The sequence below is a fragment of the Sceloporus undulatus genome, chromosome 3 (assembly GCF_019175285.1).
Source record: "Sceloporus undulatus isolate JIND9_A2432 ecotype Alabama chromosome 3, SceUnd_v1.1, whole genome shotgun sequence".
NCBI lineage: Eukaryota > Metazoa > Chordata > Lepidosauria > Squamata > Phrynosomatidae > Sceloporus > Sceloporus undulatus.
The window spans coordinates 103351679-103361237 of record NC_056524.1 but is presented as its reverse complement, the minus strand read 5'-3'; the positions used below and the strand labels follow the sequence as shown (position 1 = coordinate 103361237).

The 9559-nt window shown below is 38.7% G+C and overlaps 1 long non-coding RNA gene across 1 annotated transcript in view; it reads right to left on the bottom strand.

Annotated features, from left to right (window-relative positions):
* Positions 1-3794: 3794 nt before the first annotated feature.
* LOC121926627 overlaps positions 3795-9559 on the bottom strand; it is a 28302-nt gene continuing 22537 nt past the window's right edge. The window contains exons 3-4 of the long non-coding RNA XR_006103048.1: positions 7605-7721; positions 3795-3879 (exon numbers count right to left, since the gene is read on the bottom strand). This is a non-coding gene — a long non-coding RNA (uncharacterized LOC121926627). The remainder of the gene's footprint in view (positions 3880-7604; positions 7722-9559) is intronic.

The window sequence follows — 9559 nt, the reverse complement described above, 5'->3', positions numbered from 1 at the left end:
TAGAACTAACAGCAGATTTAGCCCACCATTGGTGCAGTGTATACTGAAATTTGCATAGCAATTTACTAGTTTTAGTGCTGAACTTGAGTCAGTGTGTCCTGGGTTTAAATCCCACAGAAGTACTGCTTGTTTTTGCAATTGATAAATGAACCATAAGGAAATCCTCTTTCTTTTCTAAACGTCTAGAGCATCTAGAATTTTTTAAATTCTAGGATATTACTGAAAGATTTTCCATTCTTTTCAAGAGCCCTGTACAGACCGCCAGCCTGGGGGTGGAGTTGGGGCATCACATCCAGATGGTGCATGCCCTGACTCCATGCCAGAGTGCCATGATGCCACACACTACTCCACACAGCATGCAACGTCATGGTGCTCCTTCGACGGTTCATCCATACGACACAGCACTGAAGGAGCACTGTATAGCTGCATCACCATGGCAATGGTGCCCTTTTGAGATTTTTACAGCTCCTTTTCGTGCCCTCAAAAGGCTGGATTGGGGCCACGGTGTGCAGTTGCTGTGGCTCTGATCTGGTGCAAAAAGGGGAGGCTGCAAGCCAGCCCTTAGGGGTGGTCTGTACAGCCCCTCAAAGAGTATCATGCAAATATTGCCCAACAAAGCATTGCTTTTCTTTCCATTCAACAGAACTACAGTATGCCCACACCATACACGGGTGCACTATACACGGCTTTCAGCTTATGCTGAAGCCATGTGGCAATACAAAAAATGATGCATGTGCCTGTGGTGCGTGCACGTCTCTGTGCCACCACGCCTGATCCCCATTATATTGAATGGGGCTTGAGCATACTCGTTTTTTGGCTTACATGGGGGGAGGGAGTCCAGAATGGATCCCCCAAGTAAGATAAGGCTCCACTGTATTTATTCCTTATTTACATTTACACTGTATTTATTCCTTATTTACACTAGTACTTCACCTAGTGTCTTTCTGTGACTGTCTTAAATCATCATCACCATCACCACCATTCAAATGGGTACATTCAAATGTGGATAATATTTTTACAAAATACAAGAAAATGAATAATTTCCCAAATGATTTATAATCTGTGATGAAACACTACAATTTAAGTATCTTAAGTGTACACCTAAAATGGAAAGTGTGAATAGAAGCAACACATTTGTCAACATATGTATCATGCAGGTGCACTAAGGCAAGGCTTAGTATTTGTTGATTTGATGGCAGATTTAATTAATTTTTTTGTAATGTTGTGAAGTAGACTTAGGATACTCTTTTTTAAGAACCGTGTCTCATAAAAATTTCAGACTATAACATGAGATACATTGGGTGGTAATTTGGATGGAAGCTTCTGTCATGGACCTCATTATGTCTGTAATGTTCTTAGAACTTATGTAGGTTTGCGCTAGCATCTTGGTAAAGTGTGGAGGCTCTGTCCATCAATATACAGAAAATCTTATAAAAGAGATTTAACTCAGACCTGTATAGGAAAAGGAAAAAAGGGGGTCAGTTATCTAACTAGATTAAGGTCAGGACAGGAAAGTGGCTAAGAGAAGGCTTTAATAACAGAAAATCCTTTGTGGACTCAGTCAGGGCCTACAATGTACCCCTTGGCAGGAGTGTGCTGAGATGACAGTTCCTTAATATAACTTCACCAAATCAGCCAATGATACTTGTATGAGTTTCCACTGGAGTAACCTGTACAAGTATCAAGAGGGAAATTACATTTATGGGGGGGGGGGAGTCTAAAGATGTTTTGCCTGAAATGCTTTTTCCATACTGTTAGTTAATGGTTGGCCACTAGATGACAAATGGAAGATAGCAATTATGACCACCACAACATTGTAGAATAGTGATCAACTGCCTTGTGCTGGTCTATGACTGCAAGAAAAATATTCTGTTCTTTTCTATTCTAGCGATCAACTGTTGTCTTCCTTGGGCAGACTGCCTGCATGGATGAAATAAAGGATCTCCAAGGTATTCAAAGTGTTCAGTGTAATAATATATGTGGACTACAATAATTAACATACAGTTATTTCATACACGACATGTATGAAGATGACTTGAGTACCATCCTTTGGTGTAAAGATGAGGCACAAACCAAGGAAATAAAGAAATAAGAAGCAAAAACTATCAGAAGCAGGGAAGGTGGTGTTTAAAGAAGGAACAGGAAGAAAAGAGGGATCTTTTCCTGTTAAGCATTAGAAAGTCAAGAAGAGTTTATAAAGTATTACTGAAGAAGTGTGATATGAAACAGTTATTAACTCTTTTTCTTAAATATTCATATATACAATATTTCATTATCTTCAGCTGGATAATTAATATTCTCTTCCTCTGAGGTGCAACCTTCTTGTTAGGCTTTTTTTTTAAAAACAACAACCCTGAGCAAGGTTAATGTCTGCCTTCAAGCAGACTAAAGTGAACCTCTGTCCTAGTTTTTGGGGAAATGGTCGAGATGGTTTTATCTGTAGCCTGAATCTCCTTAAGTGTAGGCATGCTTGTTGTGTGCCCTCAAGTCATTTCCAATTTATGGGAACCTTATCACAGGGTTTCCTTGGCAAGATTTGTTCAGAGGGGGTTTGGCTTTGCCTTTCTCTGAGGTTGAGAAATTGTGACTTGCCCAAGGTCACCCAGTTAGTTTCCATGGCTGAGCAGGGATTTGAACTCTGGTATCCAGTGTTATGACCAGCGCTCAGACTACTACACCATGTCGGCTCTCTTGTTTGCATGCACCCACTCACAATCTTGTAAGGAATTGTTTCCATTCATTTGTTGATCTTTGCCAATCAAGGATCACATGCTGAATGTGTTGAGACCTTGAGTCAGTCAGTATTGGCCTATGTGATGGTTCCATTAAGAGCAAAAAGTCTTCACTGTGTCTCCATTACTAGTCCAATTAGATCAATGCTTCACATTTTCATCATGCAGCACTGGAACATTCCCTCATCATCATTCAGAGAAATCCAAGAAAAGGGGAAATTGGTCTTGGCCATGAAGATACTCCCCTACCCCTTTATTCCTATATTTGCTTTTGTACAATATTTCACAATACCCAATAATAAAGATGGCCACTATATTTTTTGTTTGTGGAGAAAAGGGTTTTGTAAAATTGAATTCCAGGTTGGCCCAGTCCCAGTTCTTAAGCATAGTGTAATGAATGGCAACCTATTTGATACTCAGACAACCTATTTGACACTCAGACAACTCTGCAAGTACACTTAACAGTTGGTACCAGAAATAAACTTTTACACATTGCAAACACTTAGGAGGAGACATACTCAAAAGAAAAATCCAGCGATACAACTCCTGAGCTCTCAGCAGTGAAATTTGCAAAGCACATTTACAGTGTGACAGAATAAAAGAGCCTGAGAGAGAGGGAAGGGTTAAATGCACCATTGTAAGCTATCATAGGCCAGCTGCAGAAATCAGAAAATCTGAAAAGAAAAAAGAAAAACTTTTGAAGTAACAACCCCCTACAGGGAAGTGAAGGTGTTGTGTTATATACAAAAAGTGACTTTATCTCTTCTACCTTCTAGTTTAATATTGAAAATGAGGATATTTTCTGGAAAAAGAAGGTGAATAAAAAAAGGAAAAGGGGAAAATGAAGACAGGGGTACAGATAGTGGTTCTCCTCCTACCAGTATTGTGAAGATTGCTGTAGTATGTTTATATTACTAACTCTACAGAAAGTAGATGCTCAGGATTCTGAATGATTCCAGAAGCAAAAAAGAAAAAAGTTTGGTTATTCATTACTTGTTTATTTGTCCATTGTACAGTGACCCTAGAAAGAAATTTTTAACATCCTTGCTGACAAACAAAAGTGGGAGCTCTACTGTTGATTTGGTCCAATTCCTTTTGAGTGACACCAACAACTGTGTAACACATAAAGTGGCTCCTTTTGCCATGGCTGCAAAAAAGATTAGAAGGAGAGAGTTAAATAAAATTGCCATAAATTGCCAGGGAGACACCAAGTATTAATTAGATTTTATGATTATATCATATTTGTTTACTAATACCCAGGAAAGATGTCTCTTTTTCCATTTGCCCTTTTTAACAGTTAACTATTTTTAACTTCACATTAAATGTTGGGACATTTTTTATCCTTTGTATTCTGTGCCTTTTGTTTTAAATTCTAAATGTTTTATGCTTTTTGATAAGCTCATTTTGTCATGGCCTTTGGCTAGTACAATAAATGTTAACTTGACTATTTAAAAAAGAAAATCTGATGCCCCGCTTGTACATCTTCCCAAGACTCAAGATGTCTACATCCTGTACAAGATAACTGATATGAAAATTGGAAGCACTTTATCACGTACAACCTCTAAAATTAGAAGTGCCAAATTTCAACCTGATTTGAGCCAGGCCTTCGGCTTCAAAGTCCCTTTCCAGTAATCTCTGAGTGGATGTTACCTAGTAATTTCTTTTATTTTGTGACTTTTAGCCTAGGAATGTAATGTAATCATGCTAGAATTTTGTTATTTTAAATATCATCTAGGCGAGAACCGGAAGAACCTTGGAATCACAGGGGCTAGAAAGTAACTTACAAAGTTCTTCCTACTATAATTACATAAATGTCTGCATTCCTTCAGCTGGTATCTGTTTTGGGAGTATTAGATAAATTGTGTCACTTTAGCACTGATGCTTATATCACAGGATACAAGTAATTAATTATATTATCTTCAGATTCAGGAAAAGAGAAACAGGGACTGTACATACAGCTCCTAAGGGGTGGCCTCCAGCCGCCACTTTCCTAGCTGGATCTGGGCCGTCGCAACCTCACACCTTGGTCCTGATCCAGCTTTTTGAGGGTGCCATAGCTGTGTTGCTGTTGCTACGTGGTGCTCTTTTGGCACTGCATCATATGGATGCAGCGCTGGAGGTCCGCCATGATGCCACATGCCATGTGGAGTGGTGTGCAGCATCAAGCTCCCTGGGTGGTGAAGTTGGGTGTTGCTCCATCCTACAGAATCTTGGGATTTGTAGAATTGTGAGGCACCAGCATTGTTTGGCAGAGAAGGCTAAAGAGCTTTTAAAACTGCAAATCCCAGAATTCCATAGCATGATGCTACAGCATATAATGGACCCTAACTCCCCATGTGAGAACAGAGTGGGTAGAGATACTGTGGTGCCCCTCCTCGCATATTTATTTTAGCCCTGTTTTGGATACCTAAATGTGGCTCTAGCGATGAGCAATGAATTTAAAATTCTAGGCTCTGTGGTAATAACTAGGTTGGCCCATTTTCCAAGTTGTTGCTTCAGATGCTACAGTCACCATGTTTTGAGTCTGCATGTTTGACTCTGGACTAAAAGAGTGTTCAAAATGTATTTCTGTACACAGTGTGTATTTGATGGAAAAACATGGAAGATATGTTTGATTCAAGGTCTACAATCCTTGAATCAGACATAAAAAGCAGTATGGTGTCGATGAGAATATAAAGGGGAAAAAAGAGACATGGAAGATATGAATGGCTCAGTGGAAGTGCTGGACAAGTGAGTGTTATATATAAGAATACAGAGGTAACTGAGCATGTTACTAGTTACTGAAAGTGCTTTAGGTATTAGTATGCAAGTGATGAGAAAGGTGTATGGACAGGCTTCACAAGGAATGATGGGGCTGATGGACAAGAAGAGTTCTGGGAGTTGGCTTTGACTCTTTAATTAATGCAGACGGCAGTCCCCAAGGTAAGAAGCGGAGATGGATTCTGAGATGGGATTTAGAAACAGACATAAGTAATTACCATAAGGTTGACTTGAACACAGTATTCTAAAAGGTAAAGTTTCTATTTTCAGAGCACAGAGAACATAACCAATTATTTCACTAGCAGCCCACATGGTGACGCAACTCCCTTCCATTTATATTCCTAGAATTTGATTTTTTTCCCAAAAAAATAATTCACCTCTTAATTATTCATTTAGGAATAGCTTTGTTGGATTCCCAGGAGTGATATCTTAGGAATGTCTTTTGTTAATCAGATATTTAGAATGTAAGAAGAGTGAAGGCTTGGGCACCTTTGTGAAACTACTGAGGATTAAGATTGAAATCGTTGTGCCAATAAGACAAACCTGTAATTTGCACTGCTTCTCTTCTCACTTACAAAAATGAGCTTCCAAAACATGGGCTATTTTTTTCTTTATATTCTTGGCACCCATATCTTAAAATTCACAGCCTTTCAACGGTAACATTGAAATAGCAACACTAAAAATATAAATCAAAAGCATTACGAAAGAATGCAAGCCTCCAACACGATTCTCATATTCAAATGGAATAATTATTTTTCTTTACTTATCACAAAAATAATACAGGGGAAAAAAACCCAAAGGAAATATGTCAGCCTTTGAAGTATCTAGTTTTGCCATTAGTGAAGAAACAACTGGTGCCAAGCATTTTAAGTGCATAGAAAACTACTTTCTTATTTTGGATGAGCCAAAGGTTCAGATGTGAATTTCTGTTTGGTAAATAGAAAGTCCATGTTTGTTGTCTGTTGGTTGGAAATATTTCTTAAATGCCTATCATCCACATGACACCAAGTGTGTAAACATGTGTGTAAGATCTTTCCAGCAATTATGCAAGCATACTTTCAAAAGATCTAGTTCTGGTAGTGCTATCTCAAACAGAAATTTGCCGGGCTAGGCCAAACCTGAAAGGTTTACTTGGGATGTCTGTGGTCTAGTGGTTCAGGCTAGTAGAAAGCTAAAGAGTGGAGTACAGCAAGCAGAAGAAATGCCCTGTTGAACTAAGGCAGGAGGTCAGACACTTTGCTTTTATACCAGGCCTAGAAATTACAGAAATTGTACAGTGGACTTTTGCCATCTGCGGGAGTTTGGTTCTAGGACCTGCCCCCCTCCCCAATAGATACCAAAATCTGTGGATAGGCTCAAGCACCATAATATACAATGGCATGTAAAATTGTGTCCCTTATATAAAATTGTAAAATCAAAGTTTTCTTTTTGGCTTTTGGGGGGGGTGGGGATGGGGGAGGTGGAATCAAGCCAGGATGATTGGATTCATGGATGCAGAATCCATGGGTATGTATGACCAACTGTATGGTGTGTGTTTCATTTTGTCAAATAGCACAAGATTTTCACACACACACACACACACATATATGAATCAAAATGACAAGGCTAAGACACTGTTGTGTGACATCATAACAAACCCACTATCTACCATTCTTGCTTTCCTGCATATTTTGCCAACATTTCATGATAAAAGAAGGCACTCCAAAAATTACAGAGCTGACCCAAAACTATCCTTTATAACACTCTCCAAGAACAGCTGACCAGCCTGCCATTTTTATATCATTTATTAAACACAAGGAAGATTGGATGCCACATGATATAAATCATAGAAACATCACCTCACAGGATGCAGTAAGGTGGCCATGATGAGGTAGGAGCATTCATGCCTAATAGCCCTTTGAAAACATTAAAATATGGAACGCAGGTGATGGAGTAAATGCACATATAATCTTGCTAAATGAATGTAAGTGAATGATGTTTCTAAAGTAGAGCACATCTATAGATGTACATTATTTTTTTCAGGAACAGTAGGAAAGTGGGGAATAAAAAGAAAGCTTTCTACTGTAGTGGTTGAAGAAAGAGAAGTGAATAAAGTAGAAACTGTCTGCTTACCAGCTCCCACTGTTCAGGCCACAGAGGGTCACTGAACTACAGTTCATTTCCTATTCCACTCGGTGACTCCAGGACTTTGATGACTGCTGAAGGCATGTAATCATTCTTTCTCAAGTTCTGGTGAAAAGCCACACAGAAGATAGTCATTCCCTGTCCTATAAGGCATCCACCATCCACTTCAAGTTTGGATTTCTGTGCAATGATACAGATCATTATTTCTTTCAAATTACACTCACTGTTCATAGTTAATAGTGTGTGTGTTTTTTAAAAAAACTATAAAGTCACACTATTGGACAGTGTGCTGAATCCCATGTATTGCTTGCTTTTTGGTATAAGTTTCAGCATTTTTTAATCCTTCTCATGTTTCCTGATTGGGATTTTTTTTCCCAAGGCTATCCCTTGAATTTGAACCTGACAAACCAATCCAGAGGGTTATCACTTCAGAGTGAGACATGGCTCCCATATCAAATTAAATGGTCCTGATCCCTCCACCCCCCCCCCCTTATCTCTCTTGGTCTTCTCCATTATCAGCCAGCTACTGCTATTTTGGATTTTGTATACTGCTGTGCCTTCCCTGTGAACTGTGAACTGAAATGGCACTTTTCAAATGATGCCATCAAGCATTGCTGCTGTGAGGTTCTGAGGGCACTTGGCAACCCTGGAATAATAACCCTCAGACAACAACTTTGTAATCTTAATTATGTAAACAATTCTTTAATCATGTGAGCAATACCAATTAAATTATTAAATGTCATCTACAACAGCCTCTTCTGCAAAGTGACAACAACAATCTAGAAGAAAGGAACTCTCCAGGACCTGGAGGTTTCACACACAGCTGGAGCTTGACCACTGCTCTGTCAAGCTCAGCTTTCTCTGACTTTGGCACCTGCTTTAGGTGAAGTGCTCTATTCTTTTGTGTGCCATGGATACCTATGTTGCCAGCTAAGCAAACACTTGAGGTAAAACACAAAGAAGAAAAGGCAATGGCAATAGCTTCCACTTGACTGCTGAATTTTACTAAGGGTACAGATTTTGTCTTCTTGTCTTCATTTCCCAATAAAAAGAATCTGTTATTGTTATGAAACCCCTTCCCAGCAGTTGTTCAGCATCTTCCTTTAGGAACTGGAGATAGTTCCTTACTGCTTTCTCTTTACATTCAGTGCCATAAAAGGGATTCCTCAGGCAATTCCTTTCCTGCCTTTTGAAAGACCCAGCAATAGACCCAGTATCTATTTTTGCTTCTGTGTTGGATTAACTCTTGGAAACAGCCAAGTCTTATTGCCTCTACATCTTTTTAGGGCTGATTTCCTCACTGTTAAGTAGACTCACAGGAAAGTTTGTTCTTCACAACAGTAATATGGTGTCCCAACTTTACCAGTGTCAATATCATAGGATTTCCACAAATTGTGTAACCTGCTGGGCATTCAACAGAAAAACTAGATAACTGTCAGGGTCCCTGTAACAAACCATCTCAACTACTCATAATTGCATTCCCCCCCCCATTACCTACTCTCTATGTAGTTTGTAGTGTAACAGGTATAATAATAATAATAATAATAATAATAATACTTTATTCTTATATACCGCTATTCCTTTTTCAAGATCATCGCGTGTACACGTTAAAAACAGTATAAAAACAGCAAAAACAGCATTAAAACATCAAATAACAATGTAAAAAAAGATAATAAAACATCAACTCATGAAACTCCTATCTCATGTTAGCACCTCCAAGCTTCCCAAAGCCTACATTGGTATTATTATTATTATTATTATTATTATTATTATTTTCCCCTCATTATTTTGCTTGAAACAACACAAAATATGAGACAGACTGCAGGATAATAGGATAACTGATGATCCATTTTAAACTGTGTTATGTCATATTCAGTCTGGGATAATGCCCATTTATACCTGCCTTTATACTCTCCAATACCACATGGCTATACTTGAAAATC